The 24800-nt window shown below is 40.4% G+C and overlaps 1 long non-coding RNA gene across 1 annotated transcript; it reads left to right on the top strand.

Annotated features, from left to right (window-relative positions):
* The first annotated feature begins 20323 nt into the window (after positions 1 to 20323).
* On the top strand, positions 20324 to 21893 carry LOC139837540 (uncharacterized). Its single transcript, XR_011754052.1, has 3 exons — positions 20324 to 21019; positions 21120 to 21339; positions 21580 to 21893. It is a non-coding gene; the product is annotated as an uncharacterized lncRNA (long non-coding RNA).
* The last annotated feature ends 2907 nt before the right edge of the window (positions 21894 to 24800 follow it).

A 24800-nucleotide genomic window follows, 5' to 3' on the forward strand; every position in this document is an offset into this window, starting at 1 on the left:
GGAAGAAATATACCAATATTGAAGAAGCATTATCTCTACATAAGAACAATGATAGGAATAAATTACTATATAGAGCACGAAGCAAAAATATATTAATAAGCAAAAAGCTGGCTCAAAGTAAAATAGCCTCAAAACAGATACCTATCAAAAAGACAATAGAAGAAGGCCAAACTTCTTCAAAGAAGCCAGAAGGCCAAACTTCTTCTACAAAGCCAAAAGAAGAAGAATTGCAAAAATATGGTTCATATAAGCAATGCCTTATACAGGGTGGTGATCCATTGGATGGAGAATATATAGACCAAAAAATAGATGCGAAAATGGAAGATGCAAGGAATTCAATCATATCAGAAATAAAAGAACAAGTTCTAAGAGAAGTACGAGTCGAATTTACTGAAAAATTTTATGAATTAAAGATGCAGTATGAAGAAAAATTTAAAAGCTTTGAGGAAGATTATTTCCTAAAATTTGATAGCAAGACCGATGATACAATGGAAGATTCACAACCACCAGAATAAGTCTGAGATATTGATATGTATATCAATACTTCGGGCATGGAGGACATGACCCCCCCAAATAATATAAGGTATATTGATAACGTGTTATCAATAAATTGGAAGACCCCCTTTTTAATAAAAATAAAAAATAAAAATAAAATGATAAATGCTATCGTAGCATTAACCTTGAAATTTCCACTGTAGCAAAAAAAAAAAAACATGTATCCTGGTGTACATGCCAAGAAGGGCAAGCATGTAGACTTCAAGCATACAAGGCGTGCCCGAGAAGATTGCCACGAATGCGTGCTCTCCTGTAGCACCAATAATATGGTCGTCTTGTACACAGTATCACCAATTATATGGTGATCTTGTATCACATGATCACCAATTATATGGCCAATACTTGTATCACACAGGTATGACCAATAATATGGCGAATCTTGTGACACCAACCGTTTCCACGTGGTGCCATGAAGAGAAGCGCCGAGAAGGGCCACGAAGCGATCTTTGGAGGCATCTCTCCCTCCTATAAAAGGAGGCCAAGCCTCAGAAGAAGGATCACGAACCAGAAGAGCAAGCATCAAGCATCCAGAGCACATCCAGAGCACACTCTCCGCTCAGTAGTGGTAGTTCTTCCCTAAAATAAGAAGCCTCCATAGAAGAAGGCGCTTGTAAGATATACCAATATACACAGATTACGATTTATTTGCTAATAAATTCGAAATTAAAATAAACTGATTAAAATTTATTAAATGTTAACATTATTTTATGGATTTTTGCAGGATCTTGGAGGCTGGCGAGGCCAACGGTACTTTCGGCGGTGTGCGCAGTGGTGTAATAGTCCTACTCAGTACTCCCCGTATTTATCATTGTATTGCTTCAGAAGCAGCTAAGTTTCTTTCCCTAGATGTTTTTAGCCAAGTTTATATGGGTTGATTTTTATCGTCTTCCTGTGCGGTTCCACCCGAAGGGAACACTTCTCTACGGCTACGGTTCTCGTTCTGACGCCACATGCAGGGCTTAACAGAGAACTACACGCAGAGATTTCTCCTATAGGATCCCTAGCATAAAAACCCATCCCATATAAACATGATAAAAAGATCAAGGGAAACACACAAAACTACTTCATTTCCATAATATAATTTACATACGGGTTTCCCTTTCGGGAACCCCCGAAGGGTTTACACACGGACGGAGGAAATACCTTACAACTTCAGATATATCTTACAAGCGCCTTCTTCTATGGAGGCTTCTTATTTTAGGGAAGAACTACCACTACTGAGCGGAGAGTGTGCTCTGGATGTGCTCTGGATGCTTGATGCTTGCTCTTCTGGTTGGTGATCCTTCTTCTGAGGCTTGGCCTCCTTTTATAGGGGGGGAGAGATGCCTCTAGCACCGCTTCGTGGCCCTTCTCGGCGCTTCTCTTCATGGCACCACGTGGAAACGGTTGGTGTCACAGTATTCGCCGATTATTGGTCATACTGTGTGATAAAGTATTGGCCATATAATTGGTGATACTGTGTGATACAGTACCGACCATATAATTGGTGATACTGTGCGATACAGTACCAACCATATTATTGGTGCTACAGGAGAGCACGCATTCGTGGCAATCTTCTCGGGCACGCCTTGTATGCTTGAAGTCTACATGGTTGTCCTTCTTGGCATGTACGCCAGGATACATGCTATTTTTTTTTTGCTGTTGCTACAGTGGAATTTTTACTGTTGCTACAGTAGCATTTATCATTTTATTTTTATTTTTTATTTTTATTTAAAAGGGGGGTCTTCCCCGCCCAATTTATTGATAACACATTATCAATATACCTTATATTATTTGGGGGGTCATGTCCTCCATGCCCGAAGTATTGATATACATATCAATATCTCAGACTTATTCTGGTGGTTGTGAGTCTTCCATTGTATCATCGGTCTTGCTATCAAATTTTAGGAAATAATCTTCCTCAAAGTTTTTAAATTTTTTCTTCATACTGCGTCTTTAATTCATAAAAAATTTCAGTAAATTCGACTCTTACTTCTCTTAGAACTTGTTCTTTTATTTCTGATATGATTGAATTCCTTGCATCTTCCATTTTCGCATCTATTTTTTGGTCTATATATTCTCCATCCAATGGATCACCACCCTGTATAAGGCATTGCTTATATGAACCATATTTTTGCAATTCTTCTTCTTTTGGCTTTGTAGAAGAAGTTTGGCCTTCTGGCTTCTTTGAAGAAGTTTGGCCTTCTTCTATTGTCTTTTTGATAGGTATCTGTTTTGAGGCTATTTTACTTTGAGCCAGTTTTTGCTTATTAATATATTTTTTTGCTTCAGGCTCTATATAGTAATTTATTCCTATCATTGTTCTTGCGAGAGATAATGCTTCTTCAATATTAGTATATTTCTTCCAGGATGCTCCTCCTGTATATTTTGCTGCTTCTTTTGCTTCAATTATTTTTTCGAATGTGGTATAAATTCCAGGTGTCTTTCCATCATATAGGATGTATAATGGTTTTACCTCTGGTATTTCAATATTTTCTGATGAGGTTATTTTCCCATTAATCATATTAAAATATTCAGAAAGGCTATTTAGGATTGATAGAAAATATCCCTTCTCATCTCTTTTGTTATTATATTGATACCACAAATTGTCCAATATGCATTCTTGCATATCATCGAGGACAATGTGATCCTTCGGCTTGAATTTGTATGAATTTGGAGGGAATATTCGTAGTTTATTTTCAACTCCAAATGAGAATGTTTCCATTCCATTGAAATTCATTCCTCTCTTCATTTCTGCAAAATTGATGAACGAGAGAATATGTCAGGTAAACAGTTATCTTTTCCTTTAATATGTTCAAAAACAACCTTATAACCATTCCCAGTTATTATATCTTCAAATAGAACCCATCTTCTAGTTGAACTTTTCTTGCTATTGATTTGATTATAATATCTGCATATTGCTTCACAGTCAGTTCATACTATGAATTCTTTGAATCCTAAATACAGTCTAAATGCATTGATTGCATGGACTATTGCAAGGATTTCTCTATCGATGTTATTTACTGTCTTTAGTTTATAGCTTCCTGAGGCATATCTGCATATTTTCTCTTCTGTCTTTGCAGAAAATTTATTAGGTTTTTGCTTCAATATAGCACCCCATCCTTCTTGAGATGCATCTGTTTCAATGATTAGATAATTATCATCTAGTGGCAATTCTAAAGGCTTCAAATATTTAACCTTTTCTTTTATAGCTTTTACAAGCTTTATATCTTCAGAATTAAAATATTTCTGGCCATTTTTCCTTAGTTTTGCATATAGTGGACTGATGTCTACTTCCCCCTCCTTTTCCTGTAGACAGTGTTGGGCCTCCAAGAGCAGAGGTTTGTAGAACAGCAGCAAGTTTTCCCTTAAGCGGATCACCCAAGGTTTATCGAACTCAGGGAGGAAGAGGTCAAAGATATCCTTCTCATGCAACCCTGCAACCACAAAGCAAGAAGTCTCTTGTGTCCCCAACACACCTAATAGGTGCACTAGTTCGGCGAAGAGATAGTGAAATACAGGTGGTATGAATAAGTATGAGCAGTAGCAACGGTGCCAGAAAATAGCTTGCTGGCGTGTAGTTGATGGTGGTAGTATTGCAGCAGTAGTAACGCAAAGAAACGATAAACAAGCAGTAGTAACGCAGCAGTATTTAGGAACAAGGCCTAGGGATTACACTTTCACTAGTGGACACTCTCAACATTGATCACATAACAGAATAGATAAATGCATACTCTACACTTTTGTTGGATGATGAACACATTGCGTAGGATTACACGAACCCTCAATGCCGGAGTTAACAAGCTCCACAATTACTGTTCATATTTTAGTAACCTTGTAGTGTAAGATAGATCAACAGACTAAACCAAGTACTAACATAGCATGCACACTGTCACCTTCATGCATATGTAGGAGGAATAGATCACATCAATATTATCATAGCAATAGTTAACTTCGCAATCTACAAGAGATCATGATCATAGCATAAACCAAGTACTAACACGGTGCACACACTGTCACCTTTACACACGTGCAGGAGGAATAGAACTACTTTAATAACTTTGCTAGAGTAGCACATAGATAAATTGTGATACAAACTCATATGAATCTCAATCATGTAAAGCAGCTCATGAGATTATTGTATTGAGGTACATGGGAGAGATGAACCACATAGCTACCGGTACAGCCCCGAGCCTCGATGGAGAACTACTCCCTCCTCATGGGAGCAGCAGCGGTGATGAAGATGGCGGTGGAGATGGCAGCGGTGTCGATGGAGAAGCCTTCCGGGGGCACTTCCCCGCTCCGGCGGCGTGCCGGAACAGAGACTCCTGTCCCCCAGATCTTGGCCTCGTGATGGCGGCGGCTCTGGAAGGTTTCTGTGGTTTTCGTCCATCGTATCAGGGTTTTCGATCCAGGGGCTTTAAATAGGCGAAGAGGCGGCGCAGGAGGGTCGAAGGGGCGACGACACCATAGGGCGGCGCGGCCAGGGCCTGCGCCGCGCCGGCCTATGGTCTGGGGGCCCAGTGCCCCCCCCTCTGGTCCTTCCCGGGTGTTCTGGATGCTTCCGGTGAAAATAGGAACCTGGGCGTTGATTTCGTCCGATTCCGAGAATATTTCGTTACTAGGATTTCTGAAACCAAAAACAGCAGAAACAGAACGGCACTTCGGCATCTTGTTAATAGGTTAGTTCCAGAAAATGCACGAATATGACATAAAGTGTGCATAAAACATGTAGATAACATCAATAATGTGGCATGGAACATAAGAAATTATCGATACGTCGGAGACGTATCAGCATCCCCAAGCTTAGTTCTGCTCGTCCCGAGCAGGTAAAACGATAACAAAGATAATTTCTGGAGTGACATGCCATCATAAACTTGATCATACTATTGTAAACACATGTAATGAATGCAGCAATCCAAGACAATGGTAATGACATGAGTAAACAACTGGATCATAAAGCAAAGACTTTTCATGAATAGTACTTCGAGACAAGCATCAATAAGTCTTGCATAAAAGTTAACTCATAAAGCAATAATTCAAAGTAAAGGTATTGAAGCAACACAAAAGAAGATTAAGTTTCAGCGGTTGCTTTCAACTTGTAACATGTATATCTCATGGATATTGTCAACATAGAGTAATATAACAAATGCAATATGCAAGTATGTAGGAATCAATGCACAGTTCACACAAGTGTTTGCTTCTTGAGGTGGAGAGAAATAGGTGAACTGACTCAACATAAAAGTAAAAGAATGGTCCTTCAAAGAGGAAAGCATCGATTGCTATATTTGTGCTAGAGCTTTGATTTTGAAAACATATAGAGAGCATAAAGTAAAATTTTGAGAGGTGCTTGTTGTTGTCAACGAATGGTAGCGGGTACTCTAACCCCCTTGCCAGACAAACCTTCAAATAGCGGCTCCCATTTTATTTTATTTTGGGTGGCACTCCTTCCAACCTTTCTTTCACAAACCATGGCTAACCGAATCCTCGGGTGCCTGCCAACAATCTCATACCATGAAGGAGTGCCTTTTTATTTTAGTTTTATTATGATGACACTCCTCCCAACCTTTGCTTACACAAGCCATGGCTAACCGAATCCTTCGGGTGCCGTCCAACAATCACATACCATGGAGGAGTGTCTATTTTTGTTAATTAATTTGGGACTGGGAATCCCATTGCCAGCTCTTTTTGCAAAATTATTGGATAAGCGGATGAAGCCACTAGTCCATTGGTGAAAGTTGCCCAACAAGATTGAAAGATAAACACCACATACTTCCTCATGAGCTATAAAACATTGACACAAATCAGAGGTGATAAATTTTGAATTGTTTAAAGGTAGCACTCAAGCAATTTACTTTGGAATGGCGGAGAAATACCATGTAGTAGGTAGGTATGGTGGACACAAATGGCATAGTGTTTGGCTCAAGTATTTTGGATGCATGAGAAGTATTCCCTCTCGATACAAGGTTTAGGCTAGCAAGGCTTATTTGAAACAAACACAAGGATGAACCGGTGCAGCAAAACTCACATAAATGACATATTGTAAACATTATAAGAATCTACACCGTCTTCCCTGTTGTTCAAACTCAATACTAGAAATTATCTAGACCTTAGAGAAACAAAATATGCAAACCAAATTTTAGCATGCTCTATGTATTTCTTCATTAATGGGTGCAAAGCATATGATGCAAGAGCTTAAACATGAGCACAACAATTGCCAAGTATCACATTACCCAAGACATTTATAGCAATTACTACATGTATCATTTTCCAATTCCAACCATATAACAATTTAACGAAGAAGAAAACTTCGCCATGAATATTATGAGCTAAGAACACATGTGTTCATACGAACCAGCGGAGCGTGTCTCTCTCCCACACAAGCATGATGTAATCCAATTTATTCAAACACAAACAAAAATAAAAGCATACAGACGCTCCAAGTAAAGCACATAAGATGTGATGGAATAAAAATATAGTTTCAGGGGAGGAACCTGATAATGTTGTCGATGAAGAAGGGGATGCCTTGGGCATCCCCAAGCTTAGACGCTTGAATCTTCTTGATATATGCAGGGGTGAACCACCGGGGCATCCCCAAGCTTAGAGCTTTCACTCTTCTTGATCATAGTATATCATCCTCCTCTCTTGACCCTTGAAAACTTCCTTCACACCAAATTTCTCATAAACTTCATTAGAGGGGTTAGTACATAATCAAAAACTCACATGTTCAGAGGTGGCACAATCATTCTTAACACTTCTGGACATTGCCCAAAGCTACTGGAGTTTAATGGAACAAAGAAATCCATCCCACATAGCAAAAGAGGCAATGCGAAATAAAAGGCAGAATCTGTCAAAACAGAACAGTCCGTAAAGACGAATTTCTAATAAATACTTACGTTGCTCAAATCAGAAAACTCAAAACTAATGAAAGTTGCGTACATATCTGAGGAACACGCACGTAAATTGGCATATTTTTCTGATTTTTCTACAGAGAGAAAATCCCAGATTCGTTACAGATAGAAATCTGTTTCTGCGCAGAAATCCAAATCTAGTATCAACCTTCGATTAGAGGCTTCACTTGGCACAACAAAACACAAAACTAAGATAAGGAGAGGTTGCTACAGTAGTAAAAAACTTCCAAGACACAAATATAAAACAAAGTACTGTAGCAAAAATACACATGGGTTATCTCCCAAGAAGTTCTTTTCTTTATAGCCATTAAGATGGGCTCAGCAGTTTTAATGATGCCTCGCAAGAAATAGTAGTTGAAGCAAAAGAGAGCATCAAGAAGCAAGTTCAAAACAAATTTAAGCCTAACATGCTTCCTATGCATAGGAATCTTGTAAATAAACAAGTTCATGAAGAGCAAAGTAACAAGCATAGGAAGATAAAACAAGTGTAGCTTCAAAAATTTCAGCACATAGAGAGGCATTTTAGTAACATGAAAATTTCTACAACCATATTTTCCTCTCTCATAATAACTTTCAGTAGCATCATGAGCAAACTCAACAATATAACTATCACATAAAGCATTCTTATCATGAGTCTCATGCATAAAATAATTACTCTCCACATAAGCATAATCAATTTTATTGGTAATAGCGGGAGCAAATTCAACAAAGTAGCTATCATTATTATTCTCATCATGTGTAAGAGGCATAGTATAATCACAACAAAATTTACTCTCCATAGTAGGTGGTACCAAAAGACTACTATCATTATAATCATCATAAATAGGAGGCAAAGTATCATCAAAGAAAATATCCTCCTCAATGCTTGGGGGACTAAAAAGATCATGAAAACCAGCTTCCCCAAGCTTAGAACTTTCTATATTATTATCAACAATGGTGTTCAAAGCGTTCATACTAATATTACTACCAGCATGCAAATAAGATTCCATAGGTTTTTTAATTTTCGCATCAAACAATCCATGTTTTAAATCAGGAAATAGAAATAGAAGCTCATTCTTGTCCATTATGCCAAACTAGTGTAAACAAGAAACAAAAAGATGCAATTGCAGGATCTAAAGGAAATAGCTTCGAGTACTTACAGCGCCGGGAAATAGCTTAGTAGCCGAGATCCGGAGTGTGAGTACCTTTTACCTTTCCTCCCCCGCAACGGCGCCAGAAAATAGCTTGATGTCTACTTCCCCCTCCTTTTCCTGTAGACAGTGTTGGGCCTCCAAGAGCAGAGGTTTGTAGAACAGCAGCAAGTTTTCCCTTAAGTGGATCACCCAAGGTTTATCGAACTCAGGGAGGAAGAGGTCAAAGATATCCCTCTCATGCAACCCTGCAACCACAAAGCAAGAAGTCTCTTGTGTCCCCAACACACCTAATAGGTGCACTAGTTCGGCGAAGAGATAGTGAAATACAGGTGGTATGAATAAGTATGAGCAGTAGCAACGGTGCCAGAAAATAGCTTGCTGGCTGATACGTCTCCGACGTATCGATAATTTCTTATGTTCCATGCCACATTATTGATGTTATCTACATGTTTTATGCACACTTTATGTCATATTCGTGCATTTTCTGGAACTAACCTATTAACAAGATGCCGAAGTGCCAGTTGCTGTTTTCTGCTGTTTTTGGTTTCAGAAATCCTAGTATGGAAATATTCTCGGAATTGGACGAAATCAAAGCCCAGGGGCCTATTTTTCCACGAAGCTTCCAGAAGTCCGAAGACGAGACGAAGAGGGGCCACGGGGTAGCCAAACCCTAGGGCGGCGCGGCCCCCCCCCTTGGCCGCGCCGGCCTGTGGTGTGGGGCCCCTGTGCCCCCTCCTGACTTGCCCTTCCGCCTACTTAAAGCCTCCGTGACGAAACCCCCAGTACCGAGAGCCACGATACGGAAAACCTTCCAGAGACGCCGCCAACGCCGATCCCATCTCGGGGATCCAGAGATCGCCTCCGGCACCTGCCGGAGAGGGGAATCATCTCCCGGAGGACTCTACGCCGCCATGGTCGCCTCCGGTGTGATGTGTGAGTAGTCTACCCCTGGACTATGGGTCCATAGCAGTAGCTAGATGGTTGTCTTCTCCCCATTGTGCTATCATTGTCGGATCTTGTGAGCTGCCTAACATGATCAAGATCATCTATCTGTAATTCTATATGTTGCGTTTGTTGGGATCCGATGAATAGAGAATACTTGTTATGTTGATTATCAAAGTTATACTTATGTGTTGTTTATGATCTTGCATGCTTTCCGTTACTAGTAGATGCTCTGGCCAAGTAGATGCTTGTAACTCCAAGAGGGAGTACTTATGCTCGATAGTGGGTTCATGCCTGCATTGACACCGGGACGATGTGAAAAGTTCTAAGGTTGTGTTGTGCTGTTGCCACTAGGGATAAAACATTGATGCTATGTCTAAGGATGTAGTTGTTGATTACATTACGCACCATACTTAATGCAATTGTCTGTTGCTTTGCAACTTAATACTGGAGGGGGTTCGGATGATAACCTGAAGGTGGACTTTTTAGGCATAGATGCAGTTGGATGGCGGTCTATGTACTTTGTCGTAATGCCCAATTAAATCTCACTATACTCATCATGATATGTATGTGCATTGTCATGCTCTCTTTATTTGTCAATTGCCCAACTGTAATTTGTTCACCCAACATGCTGTTTGTCTTATGGGAGAGACACCTCTAGTGAACTGTGGACCCCGGTCCAATTCTCTTTACTGAAATACAATCTACTGCAATACTTGTTCTACTGTTTTCTGCAAACAATCATCTTCCACACAATATGGTTAATCCTTTGTTACAGCAAGCCGGTGAGATTGACAACCTCACTGTTTCGTTGGGGCAAAGTACTTTGGTTGTGTTGTGCAGGTTCCACGTTGGCGCCGGAATCCCTGGTGTTGCGCCGCACTACATCCCGCCGCCATCAACCTTCAACGTGCTTCTTGGCTCCTCCTGGTTCGATAAACCTTGGTTTCTTTCTGAGGGAAAACTTGCTGCTGTGCGCATCATACCTTCCTCTTGGGGTTCCCAACGAACGTGTGAGTTACACGCCATCAAGCATATTTTCTGGCGCCGTTGCCGGGGAGATCAAGACACGCTGCAAGGGGAGTCTCCACTTCTCAATCTCTTTACTTTGCTTTTGTCTTGCTTAGTTTTATTTACTACTTTGTTTGTTGCACTAAATCAAAATACAAAAAAATTAGTTGCTAGTTTTACTTTACTTGTTATCTTGTTTGCTATATCAAAAACACAAAAAAATTAGTTTACTTGCATTTACTTTATCTAGTTTGCTTTATTTACTGTTGCTAAAATGGCCAACGCTGAAAACACTAAGTTGTGTGACTTCACAACCACAAATAATAATGATTTCTTATGCACACCTATTGCTCCACCTGCTACTACAGCAGAATTCTTTGAAATTAAACATTCTTTACTGAATCTTGTTATGCGAGAGCAATTTTCTGGTGTTAGTTCTGATGATGCTGCTGCCCATCTTAATAATTTTGTTGAACTATGTGAAATGCAAAAATATAAAGATGTAGATGGTGATATTATTAAACTAAAATTGTTCCCTTTCTCATTAAGAGGAAGAGCTAAAGATTGGTTGCTATCTCTGCCTAAGAATAGTATTGATTCATGGACTAAATGCAAGGATGCTTTTATTGGTAGATATTATCCCCCTGCTAAAATTATATCTTTGAGGAGTAGCATAATGAATTTTAAACAATTAGATACTGAACATGTTGCTCAAGCTTGGGAAAGAATGAAATCTCTGGTTAAAAATTGCCCAACCCATGGACTGACTACTTGGATGATCATCCAAACCTTCTATGCAGGACTAAATTTTTCTTCACGGAATTTATTGGATTCAGCTGCTGGAGGTACCTTTATGTCCATCACTCTTGGTGAAGCAACAAAGCTTCTTGGTAATATGATGATCAACTACTCTGAATGGCACACGGAAAGAGCTCCACAAGGTAAGAAGGTAAATTCTGTCGAAGAAACCTCTTCCTTGAGTGATAAGATTGATGCTATTATGTCTATGCTTGTGAATGATAGGACTAATATTGATCCTAATAATGTTCCATTAGCTTCATTGGTTGCACAAGAAGAACATGTTGATGTAAACTTCATTAAAAATAGTAATTTCAACAACAATGCTTACCGGAACAATTCTAGTAACAACTATAGGCCATATCCTTATAATAATGGCAACGGCTATGGTAATTCTTATGGGAATTCTTACAACAATAATAGGAATTCACCCCCTGGACTTGAAGCCATGCTTAAGGAATTTATTAGTACGCAAACCGCTTTTAACAAATCTGTGGAAGAAAAGCTTGGGAAAATTGATATACTTGCTTCTAAAGTCGATAGTCTTGCTGCTGATGTTGATCTTTTAAAATCAAAAGTTTTGCCTAATGAGAATCATCATAATAAAATTACTACTACAGCAAATTCCATTCAAGTTAGAATTAATGAGAATATGAGATTAATGGCTGAACTGCGTGCTAGGTGGGATAGAGAAGAAAATGAAAAACTAGCTAAAGAGAAGAATGTAGCTAAAGTTTGGACTATTACCACCACTAGTAATGCTAATGCTACACATGTTGCTGCACCTCCTACTCATACTAATAAAAGAATTGGTGTTAGCAATGTTTCCACTTCTAATGCAAGGCGCGAAAAACTGCCTGAAACTGCTAAAACTGCTGAAATTGCCTGTGATAAAGCTGCTGAAATTTTTTCCAACATTGGGGATGATGATCCCATTGCTTTAGATTATAATGGTTTGAATTTTGATGATTGCCACATCTCTGAAGTTATAAAGTTCTTGCAAAAACTTGCTAAAAGTCCTAATGCTAGTGCTATAAATTTGGCTTTCACGCATCATATTACAAATGCTCTCATAAAAGCTAGAGAAGAGAAACTAGAGCGTGAAGCCTCTATTCCTAAAAAGCTAGAGGATGGTTGGGAGCCCATCATTAAGATGAAGGTTAAAGATTTTGATTGTAATGCTTTATGTGATCTTGGTGCAAGTATTTCTGTTATGCCTAAGAAAATTTATAATATGCTTGACTTGCCACCGCTGAAAAATTGTTATTTGGATGTTAATCTTGCTGATCATTCTACAAAGAAACCTTTGGGTAAAGTTGATAATGTTCGCATTACCGTTAACAATAACCTTGTTCCCGTTGATTTTGTTGTCTTGGATATTGAATGCAATGCATCTTGTCCCATTATATTGGGAAGACCTTTTCTTCGAACTGTTGGTGCTATCATTGATATGAAGGAAGGTAATATAAAATATCAATTTCCTCTCAAGAAAGGTATGGAACACTTCCCTAGAAAGAGAATGAAGTACCCTTTTGATTCTATTATGAGAACAAATTATGATGTTGACACTTCGTCTCTTGATAATACTTGATACACACTTTCTGCGCCTAGCTGAAAGGCGTTAAAGAAAAGCGCTTATGGGAGACAACCCATGTTTTTACCTACAGTACTTTGCTTTTATTTTGTGTCTTGGAAGTTGTTTACTACTGTAGCAACCTCTCCTTATCTTAGTTTTGTGTTTTGTTGTGCCAAGTTAAGCCGTTGATAGAAAAGTAAGTACTAGATTTGGATTACTGCACAGTTCCAGATTTCTTTGCTGTCCCGAATCTGGGTCCACCTCCCTGTAGGTAGGTCAGAAAATTAAGCCAATTTACGTGCATGATCCTCAGATATGTACGCAACTTTCATTCAATTTGAGCATTTTCATTTGAGCAAGTCTGGTGCCATTTTAAAATTCGTCAATACGAACTGTTCTGTTTTGACAGATTCTGCCTTTTATTTCGCATTGCCTCTTTTGCTATGTTGGATGAATTTCTTTGATCCACTAATGTCCAGTAGCATTATGCAATGTCCAGAAGTGTTAAGAATGATTGTGTCACCTCTGAATATGTCAATTTATATTGTGCACTAACCCTCTAATGAGTTGTTTCGAGTTTGGTGTGGAGGAAGTTTTCAAGGATCAAGAGAGGAGTATGATGCAACATGATCAAGGAGAGTGAAAGCTCTAAGCTTGGGGATGCCCCGGTGGTTCACCCCTGCATATATCAAGAAGACTCAAGCGTCTAAGCTTGGGGATGCCCAAGGCATCCCCTTCTTCATCGACAACATTATCAGGTTCCTCCCCTGAAACTATATTTTTATTCCATCACATCTTATGTGCTTTTTCTTGGAGCGTCGTTTTGTTTTTGTTTTTTGTTTTGTTTGAATAAAATGGATCCTAGCATTCACTTTATGGGAGAGAGACACGCTCCGCTGTAGCATATGGACAAGTATGTCCTTGGTTTCTACTCATAGTATTCATGGTGAAGTTTCTCCTTCGTTAAATTGTTATATGGTTGGAATTGGAAAATGATACATGTAGTAATTGCTATAAATGTCTTGGGTAATGTTGTACTTGGCAATTGTTGTGCTCATGTTTAAGCTCTTGCATAATATGCTTTGCACCCATTAATGAAGAAATACATAGAGCATGCTAAAATTTGGTTTGCATATTTGGTTTCTCTAAGGTCTAGATAATTTCTAGTATTGAGTTTGAACAACAAGGAAGACGGTGTAGAGTCTTATAATGTTTTCAATATGTCTTTTATGTGAGTTTTGCTGCACCGGTTCATCCTTGTGTTTGTTTCAAATAAGCCTTGCTAGCCTAAACCTTGTATCGAGAGGGAATACTTCTCATGCATCCAAAATACTTGAGCCAACCACTATGCCATTTGTGTCCACCATACCTACCTACTACATGGTATTTTCCGCCATTCCAAAGTAAATTGCTTGAGTGCTACCTTTAAAATTCCATCATCACCTTTGCAATATATAGCTCATGGGACAAATAGCTTAAAAACTATTGTGGTATTGAATATGTAATTATGCACTTTATCTCTTATTAAGTTGCTTGTTGTGCGATAACCATGTTTACTGGGGACGCCATCAACTATTCATTGTTGAATTTCATGTGAGTTGCTATGCATGTTCGTCTTGTCTGAAGTAAGGGCGATCTACACTGAGTTGAATGGTTTGAGCATGCATATTGTTAGAGAAGAACATTGGGCCGCTAACTAAAGCCATGATCCATGGTGGAAGTTTCAGTTTTGGACAAACATCCTCAAATCTCTAATGAGAAAAGAATTAATTGTTGTTGAATGCTTAAAGCATTAAAAGAGGAGTCCATTATCTGTTGTCTATGTTGTCCCGGTATGGATGTCTAAGTTGAGAATAATCAAAAGCGAGAAATCCAAATGCGAGCTTTCTCCTTAGACCTTTGTACAGGCGGCATAGAGGTACCCCTTTGTGATACTTGGTTAAAGCATATGTATTGCGGTGATAATCCAGGTAGTCCAAGCTAATTAGGACAAGGTGCGGGCACTATTGGTACACTATGCATGAGGCTTGCAACTTATAAGATATAATTTACATGATGCATATGCTTTATTACTACCGTTGACAAAATTGTTTCATGTTTTCAAAATCAAAGCTCTAGCACAAATATAGCAATCGATGCTTTTCCTCTATGAGGACAATTCTTTTACTTTCAATGTTGAGTCAGTTCACCTATTTCTCTCCACCTCAAGAAGCAAACACTTGTGAACTGTGCATTGATTCCTACATACTTGCTTATTGCACTTATTATATTACTCTATGTTGACAATATCCATGAGATATACATGTTACAAGTTGAAAGCAACCGCTGAAACTTAATCTTCTTTTGTGTTGCTTCAATGCCTTTACTTTGAATTATTGCTTTATGAGTTAACTCTTATGCAAGACTTATTAATGCTTGTCTTGAAGTGCTATTCATGAAAAGTCTTTGCTTTATGATTCACTTGTTTACTCATGTCATATACATTGTTTTGATCGCTGCATTCACTACATATGCTTTACAAATAGTATGATCAAGATTATGATGGCATGTCACTCCAGAAATTATCTGTGTTATCGTTTTACCTGCTCGGGACGAGCAGAACTAAGCTTGGGGATGCTGATACGTCTCCGACGTATCGATAATTTCTTATGTTCCATGCCACATTATTGATGTTATCTACATGTTTTATGCACACTTTATGTCATATTCGTGCATTTTTCGGAACTAACCTATTAACAAGATGCCGAAGTGCCGATTCTTTGTTTCATTGTTTTTGGTTTCAGAAATCCTAGTAAGGAAATATTCTCGGAATTGGACGAAATCAAAGCCCAGGGGCCTATTTTTCCACGAAGCTTCCAGAAGTCCGAAGACGAGACGAAGAGGGGCCACGGGGTAGCCAAACCCTAGGGCGGCGCGGCCCCCCCTTGGCCGCGCCGGCCTGTGGTGTGGGGCCCCTGTGCCCCCTCCTGACTTGCCCTTCCGCCTACTTAAAGCCTCCGTGACGAAACCCCCAGTACCGAGAGCCACGATACGGAAAACCTTCCAGAGACGCCGCCAACGCCGATCCCATCTCGGGGGATCCAGGAGATCACCTCCGGCACCCTGCCGGAGAGGGGAATCATCTCCCGGAGGACTCTACGCCGCCATGGTCGCCTCCGGTGTGATGTGTGAGTAGTCTACCCCTGGACTATGGGTCCATAGCAGTAGCTAGATGGTTGTCTTCTCCCCATTGTGCTATCATTGTCGGATCTTGTGAGCTGCCTAACATGATCAAGATCATCTATCTGTAATTCTATATGTTGCATTTGTTGGGATCCGATGAATAGAGAATACTTGTTATGTTGATTATCAAAGTTATACTTATGTGTTGTTTATGATCTTGCATGCTTTCCGTTACTAGTAGATGCTCTGGCCAAGTAGATGCTTGTAACTCCAAGAGGGAGTACTTATGCTCGATAGTGGGTTCATGCCTGCATTGACACCGGGACGTGTGACAGAAAGTTCTAAGGTTGTGTTGTGCTGTTGCCACTAGGGATAAAACATTGATGCTATGTCTAAGGATGTAGTTGTTGATTACATTACGCACCATACTTAATGCAATTGTCTGTTGCTTTGCAACTTAATACTGGGGGGGTTCGGATGATAACCTGAAGGTGGACTTTTTAGGCATAGATGCAGTTGGATGGCGGTCTATGTACTTTGTCGTAATGCCCAATTAAATCTCACTATACTCATCATGATATGTATGTGCATTGTCATGCTCTCTTTATTTGTCAATTGCCCAACTGTAATTTGTTCACCCAACATGCTGTTTGTCTTATGGGAGAGACACCTCTAGTGAACTGTGGACCCCGGTCCAATTCTCTTTACTGAAATACAATCTCTGCAATACTTGTTCTACTGTTTTCTGCAAACAATCATCTTCCACACAATACGGTTAATCCTTTGTTACAGCAAGCCGGTGAGATTGACAACCTCACTGTTTCGTTGGGGCAAAGTACTTTGGTTGTGTTGTGCAGGTTCCACGTTGGCGCCGGAATCCCTGGTGTTGCGCCGCACTACATCCCGCCGCCATCAACCTTCAACGTGCTTCTTGGCTCCTCCTGGTTCGATAAACCTTGGTTTCTTTCTGAGGGAAAACTTGCTGCTGTGCGCATCATACCTTCCTCTTGGGGTTCCCAACGAACGTGTGAGTTACACGCCATCACTGGCGTGTAGTTGATGGTGGTAGTATTGCAGCAGTAGTAACGCAGTAAAACAGTAAACAAGCAGTAGTAACGCAGCAGTATTTAGGAACAAGGCCTAGGGATTACACTTTCACTAGTGGACACTCTCAACATTGATCACATAACAGAATAGATAAATGCATACTCTACACTTTTGTTGGATGATGAACACATTGCGTAGGATTACACGAACCCTCAATGCCGGAGTTAACAAGCTCCACAATTACTGTTCATATTTTAGTAACCTTGTAGTGTAAGATAGATCAACAGACTAAACCAAGTACTAACATAGCATGCACACTGTCACCTTCATGCATATGTAGGAGGAATAGATCACATCAATATTATCATAGCAATAGTTAACTTCGCAATCTACAAGAGATCATGATCATAGCATAAACCAAGTACTAACACGGTGCACACACTGTCACCTTTACACACGTGCAGGAGGAATAGAACTACTTTAATAACTTTGCTAGAGTAGCACATAGATAAATTGTGATACAAACTCATATGAATCTCAATCATGTAAAGCAGCTCATGAGATTATTGTATTGAGGTACATGGGAGAGATGAACCACATAGCTACCGGTACAGCCCCGAGCCTCGATGGAGAACTACTCCCTCCTCATGGGAGCAGCAGCGGTGATGAAGATGGCGGTGGAGATGGCAGCGGTGTCGATGGAGAAGCCTTCCGGGGGCACTTCCCCGCTCCGGCGGCGTGCCGGAACAGAGACTCCTGTCCCCCAGATCTTGGCCTCGTGATGGCGGCGGCTCTGGAAGGTTTCTGTGGTTTTCGTCCATCGTATCAGGGTTTTCGATCCAGGGGCTTTAAATAGGCGAAGAGGCGGCGCAGGAGGGTCGAAGGGGCGACGACACCATAGGGCGGCGCGGCCAGGGCCTGCGCCGCGCCGGCCTATGGTCTGGGGGCCCAGTGCCCCCCCTCTGGTCCTTCCCGGGTGTTCTGGATGCTTCCGGTGAAAATAGGAACCTGGGCGTTGATTTCGTCCGATTCCGAGAATATTTCGTTACTAGGATTTCTGAAACCAAAAACAGCAGAAAACAGGAACTGGCACTTCGGCATCTTGTTAATAGGTTAGTTCCAGAAAATGCACGAATATGACATAAAGTGTGCATAAAACATGTAGATAACATCAATAATGTGGCATGGAACATAAGAAATTATCGATACGTCGGAGACGTATCATGGACCAGCAAGTTTTGCTAAGTTATCTATATAATTCCTTGCATAGTTCACAATTCCTAGAAATTGTTGTAGAATCTTTTTGTCATTCATAGTATCAGGAAATTGTAATATTTTTCTGGCTATATGCTCTTGTAGGTATATCTTTTCTTCACCTATTTCGTGTCCAAGAAAATTGATTTTTTCTTTGCAAATTTCCATTTTCTTTTTGGATAGTATTAACCCATTCTGTTCTACTTTCCTGAAGAAAGTTTCAAGATGAGCAATATGCTCTTTATAGGATTTTGAGAAAACAAGTAGATCATCTACATAAACTAATATAAAAGCTTGATTTTCATTAAATATGTTTTGCATTTTTCTTTGAAATAATGCGGGTGCATTCTTTAAGCCTAACGGCATGACTAGCCATTCATAATGTCCTTGAGGACAGGTAAAAGCTGTCCATGGAATAGATTCTTCTGCCATTTTCACTTGCCAGAAACCGGCTTTTAGATCAAACTTAGAGAAATATTTGCTTCCTTGTATTCTATTTATCCATTCCTGCTTATTGGGTATATTGAATGCATCATCTACACAGATTACGATTTATTTGCTAATAAATTCGAAATTAAAATAAACTGATTAAAATTTATTAAATGTTAAGATTATTTTATGGATTTTTGCAGGATCTTGGAGGCTGGCGAGGCCAACGGTACTTTCGGCGGTGTGCGCAGTGGTGTAATAGTCCTACTCAGTACTCCCCGTATTTATCATTGTATTGCTTCAGAAGCAGCTAAGTTTCTTTCCCTAGATGTTTTTAGCCAAGTTTATATGGGTTGATTTTTATCGTCTTCCCAGGCAGTTCCACCCGAAGGGAACACTTCTCTACGGCTACGGTTCTCGTTCTGACGCCACATGCAGGGCTTAACAGAGAACTACACGCAGAGATTTCTCCTATAGGATCCCTAGCATAAAAACCCATCCCATATAACCATGATAAAAAGATCAAGGGAAACACACAAAACTACTTCATTTCCACAATATAATTTACATACGGGTTTCCCTTTCGGGAACCCCCGAAGGGTTTACACACGGACGGAGGAAATACCTTACAACTTCAGATATATCTTACAAGCGCCTTCTTCTATGGAGGCTTCTTATTTTAGGGAAGAACTACCACTACTACTACTGAGCGGAGAGTGTGCTCTGGATGTGCTCTGGATGCTTGATGCTTGCTCTTCTGGTTGGTGATCCTTCTTCTGAGGCTTGGCCTCCTTTTATAGGGGGGGAGAGATGCCTCCAGCACCGCTTCGTGGCCCTTCTCGGCGCTTCTCTTCATGGCACCACGTGGAAACGGTTGGTGTCACAGTATTCGCCGATTATTGGTCATACTGTGTGATACAGTATTGGCCATATAATTGGTGATACTGTGTGATACAGTACCGACCATATAATTGGTGATACTGTGCGGTACAGTACCAACCATATTATTGGTGCTACAGGAGAGCACGCATTCGTGGCAATCTTCTCGGGCACGCCTTGTATGCTTGAAGTCTACATGGTTGTCCTTCTTGGCATGTACGCCAGGATACATGCTATTTTTTTTTTTTTTTGCTGTTGCTACAGTGGAATTTTTACTGTTGCTACAGTAGCATTTATCATTTTATTTTTATTTTTTATTTTTATTTAAAAGGGGGGTCTTCCCCGCCCAATTTATTGATAACACGTTATCAATATACCTTATATTATTTGGGGGGTCATGTCCTCCATGCCCTTTTGCCGCAAGGAGATTTGCTCCATCAGTTTCCACCAATCGGGATTAGACACGTTAGGCTTTTTTACTGTTCACGTCATCGTTACCTTCATACGCGAGAGTTTGTTCCATTTATTCTTTTTTTTTTCTTCCTATATATAATCTCTGTTACAATCTGGATGGTTCAGTCAAAGCAAATAGTCAAAGCGGTGCACTACCCTTTATCTTATCAGATTTTCTCCTCCCACATCCCAATCATCCCTCTTCTGCCCATCCCACCCCCCATGACCCGCCTCGGAGACGACGCTTCGTTGGCCGGTCTCCACGGAGGCAGGAACGACCGGGCTGCAGGCTTCGCCCAGAGGAGCTGCAGGCGGCCGAGGATGTATGACGCCGCATGGTGGAGCCAGCCGCCGCCCGCCGGGGTCAAAGGTCTGCTGCGGCCGGTCGGCCGGAGCTTGGGTGGCAAGGTAGGGGCGGCTGAGGACGGCGTCCCGCGTCGAGGTTGGCCGCAGCATGGCCGGGGCAAGCTGCTGGCAAGGTGGAGCCGGCATGGTCGACAAGGTCCACGCTCAGCGACGGCCGCAGCGGGAACAGAGCCCCACACCGCTGACCGCTCTTCGGAGGTCCGGCGCTGTCTGGCGTCCGGCGTCGAGATCGTCCGGAGCTTATTCTCGGGGCAGCCGTCGATGCGGCTGGCGGCGCGGTGGAGGAGCTCGCCGCCGTTCTCTCATTCCCGCGGTGGAGCCAGGAGCTTAATTATTCTCTCTCCCTAGCATCTGCCACGGCGGTTTTCTAGAGTGGAGGTTGTAGATCGATCAGAGGAGCCGTGTATTACAACTGTGGCTGGCTGTTGACCAAACGCAGCGCGACGTAGGCGCTCCAGAAGTGGGCCCGCGATAGCCACCCTGTCCCGCATCGCTAGATATCTCAGTCGTGCCCGCAGCAACAGGTACATGCTCGAGGTGTGCTCAGTTTTGGTTTGTTTTGCTCCTATCTAAAGTGACAACTTCAGCTTTGTTCCTCCGGAACGGTTTATGGACAAATTTCAGGGAAGGGGGCTGGGGCCAAGAGCTAATTTCAGTTGTGGCTCACTGTAAGTAAGAATCTGCGTTGTTGTCAGGCAGAAGTCTCCATGAGAGTGACAGCCAATGGAGATTATGTTGTTGTCAGGCACAAGTCTCCATGAGAGTGATAGCGAATGGAGATTATAAAGATAACTACCACGGCAAATACCTGTTCCTTCCCTCTTATCCAACAATGTCAATGCCGGTATGGTCTCCAACTTCTCATTGCAGGAAGGCTCCTGATTTTGCCATCCCTGCAAAAAAAAAAAAAAAAAAAAAAAAATGTTACCACTGCTCTGAAGTAACACAACCAAACAGCTGGGACATGCATAGTTAGAATGATCAAAATTAGCTAGCTTATAACTAATAGTACTATTTTGTTTTCTTCTAATGTCATTAATGACTAAGTCCATCACTTCCTGAAGTAAGCCTTTTTGTTGGCCAGGGTTCAGGGTTTAATAATGTGATCTGTTCGATGCTGATTCCTGGATCAATTTCGCTGCATCACCATCCGACACAACCTCGGTTGGTGACTCTGTTTCCGGCTACCTATCTGCAACATACAAGTCTGCATCGCTGCCAATGAACGACTATGTTACTTATGCAAGTTTGCGGCCTTTAAATTTTTCTCTATAATAGAGAAATTAGATTGTAGATTTTGCCAATCTTTTTTAAGATTAAACTGTGGTAAATCAGTCCCCTTTGTAAGCTATTACTATGTACTTTCTTTTCTACATACCTATTTCGGTACATATATCATATGTTTCAAGTGTGCACCTGTTTTTTACATAGGTAACTGACTCCTCAGCTGGCCATTGTCAATATCAACAAAATTTATATGAACTGACCATTGTCAATATGAACAAATTTTTTATGTATTTTCATGCCTTTGTTCATGTGTGCTCTAGGAAAACAAAAGACATGGAGATGCATATGTACACCTCTGTATGCAGGTTATTTAGACATGAGAGAGAGCTATCAGATATCGCTAACCAAGATTTCTTATATGTTAGATAATATCCTAGCTTTCGAAAGTTTGGTAGTTCCACTTTCACTGGCACCATTGTCAACCGTTCTCACCTCTCATGTTCTAGCATGTTTGGCCCTCGGATCAATTTTGCATTGTTTATCTAACTGCCACCAGGCTTTATTGTATATGCTACATGCATTTTATTATATGGCTTGCTAGCTTGTTTACTTTTTCTTCGTATTCTGTCTTCCCAACCGCATGCCTTTTGCATGTGCCCAGCATACGAACTGAACACTTGCAAATGAAAGCAGTAATGCTAATTGTGTGCAAGCTTCTAGCCTTCTAGGTAATGTAGTTCAACAAAATCATGTATATTAAGTATCTGAAATTGCCTACTGGATGTATATCTTTCAACAAGTTTTGCCATTCTGATGGTCATCTGAGATTAGAGAAAGAACTAGAAGTACTTCAGTTGCCATTACAAATGCTTTATTTCTTTCTCGTTGGATTTATTTGGTTGTACGTATTCTTGATTTTTTTCTTGGTTTGTTACCCGTCTCTGCATTCAGTGTTGTGTCCATCGAGTCAATCTACCTGAATGTGCCCATTGCAGGCAACGACACAATGCTCTGGTCGATGGACTCGATGAGCTTGCAACCGACCAGGTATCTGATGTAGAGCCTTATAAGGCTGTGAGCATGGCAGTGGCAGTTCTACCACCACATTTGTTGGGTAGCAGCTAACTTATCGAGCTATTATGTGCTAATTCAGATTATGTTCTGAATTTTGAGATGCACCTGTGTTTATGTCAGTCCAATTCCATGGTGAGTGTTTTTCCTACCATATTGCAGTTCAACGCAAGTTGTTGAAACTGACGGAATGAGTGAAGCAATGGATGTACCAACATACGCTTTCAGGTGATGGGTTAAGTATTCTAGGGAAGATAAATCAAGTTTATGCTCTAAGATTTCTGATGCGCATCACTTTACTTGGGCAGTATTGTTTTATGAGTTTCCAAACTAATCTTAGTCTTCAACTCCCCATGCTTATGTCATATATTTGTAGGCCAATGCTTATATCATGGAAAATAGAAGTAGCATAGAAAAAAGATGTGATTTTCATTCTATGTTTCTCTTTTGTTGATATGTTCCATATATAGAAAAGTAATCAGGTAGATACTCTTTTTTATCAAGCACCTACAGCCGTGATAGGATATATTTTCTGACTATATATTTTGTCCAAGATGAAAATTTAAGGCTGCTTATGTAAGATCAAAAAATTTATTGATATATTTCTTAGATTATTTATGTTTGCTTTACCACATGCCATAGTGCTACATTTTCAAGGATGCATTGTTCAGTTTTTTAGTTAAAAAATGGCACTACCTTATAAATCCACTTGAGGAAAGTAGAACTTATGGTTATATAGACTTATAGCCTTATAGGGCTGCCATTAGCTTTATTTTGCTTTCCATTGCGAGTAAAAGACCGAGATAAATATATGTTAGAACGCACTCATAATCTTGCTGCTTTTTTTTATGATGTTCATATCAGATTTCATTAAAGATATTTTATATCTTGATCTGATATTTTTTCTTCTTGATTTTATTTACCATTCCCAGTGGGTTGTAGTGTGTTCACAAAAATCTCAAAAATCTAGCGAGTGCCAATGTAGGGATGGTCTATATATTATGGAAACTCATTTGTAACATCCATTTTAGTCATCAATGAGGCTGCGATGGCTGTGCTATTCTCTGAATCCACTGCTAAATAATTTTGCGGTGCCTTTGTGTTTCAGATTACAGAGCCCACATTGCACTGCCTTCTGTTTTAAATTATTTTACTTACACTTATATTTAAGTAAGGTTTTGATGTTAGGTTTGTGATCATTTTTTTATATCTAGACAAATAACCACCAAAGATACATATTAGGACACTAGGGAATTGTTATCCTGACGCCCTTATCTGCTTGGTACTGATATACATGTTTTATCCAGGTATTAGCGACATAGATTTACCTGTTGATCTAGCATCCATTTTTGAGATCCACATTTCACATTATTCACTTCAAACCACAAGGGAAGATGCCTCATGTACCCACTCCCAAGGGCCAAACTGAATACAGATTGTGTACTTTTAGCTGCACTTTCTGGTTTTCTTCGTTTGATGTAATGCATTAAGTTATTGCATCAATGATGAATTGCCCTAATATTCATACATGTTTTCCACCTCTTTGTTCCAGCATTTAGAATCATAACTTCAAGATATTCAAATCATTTAGGACTGTATATGATAAAGTAAACATCTACCAGACAGTATGTAATCATGATGTATCAACTATGGGTACCAGCCAGTATGTAATCATGATATTACACATATAAAATATCAACTATGGGCAGCCGCAACCGAGATCAATAGAAGTAACGTTAGCATAGGGCGTGCCGCCGCGCCGACCTTCCTAGTATGACATGAACATGGCTAGAGGCAAATCGTTGAGAGCGCGAGAATCCCTCGACCGATCGTGATAGAGCAGGGTATACAATGAATACAATTCAACCATTATTCCAGACAATCCATGTGCCCTGCATCCTCGCGTTCCAAATTTGAAGTCCCGCAAGCCAGCCGTAGATCAAGTAAAGGAACAATCTGTACATACAATACAGCAGGAGGGATGTGACCTGTGCATTGCGCCAGCAG

The sequence above is a fragment of the Lolium perenne genome, chromosome 1, assembly GCF_019359855.2.
Source record: "Lolium perenne isolate Kyuss_39 chromosome 1, Kyuss_2.0, whole genome shotgun sequence".
Taxonomy (NCBI): domain Eukaryota; kingdom Viridiplantae; phylum Streptophyta; class Magnoliopsida; order Poales; family Poaceae; genus Lolium; species Lolium perenne.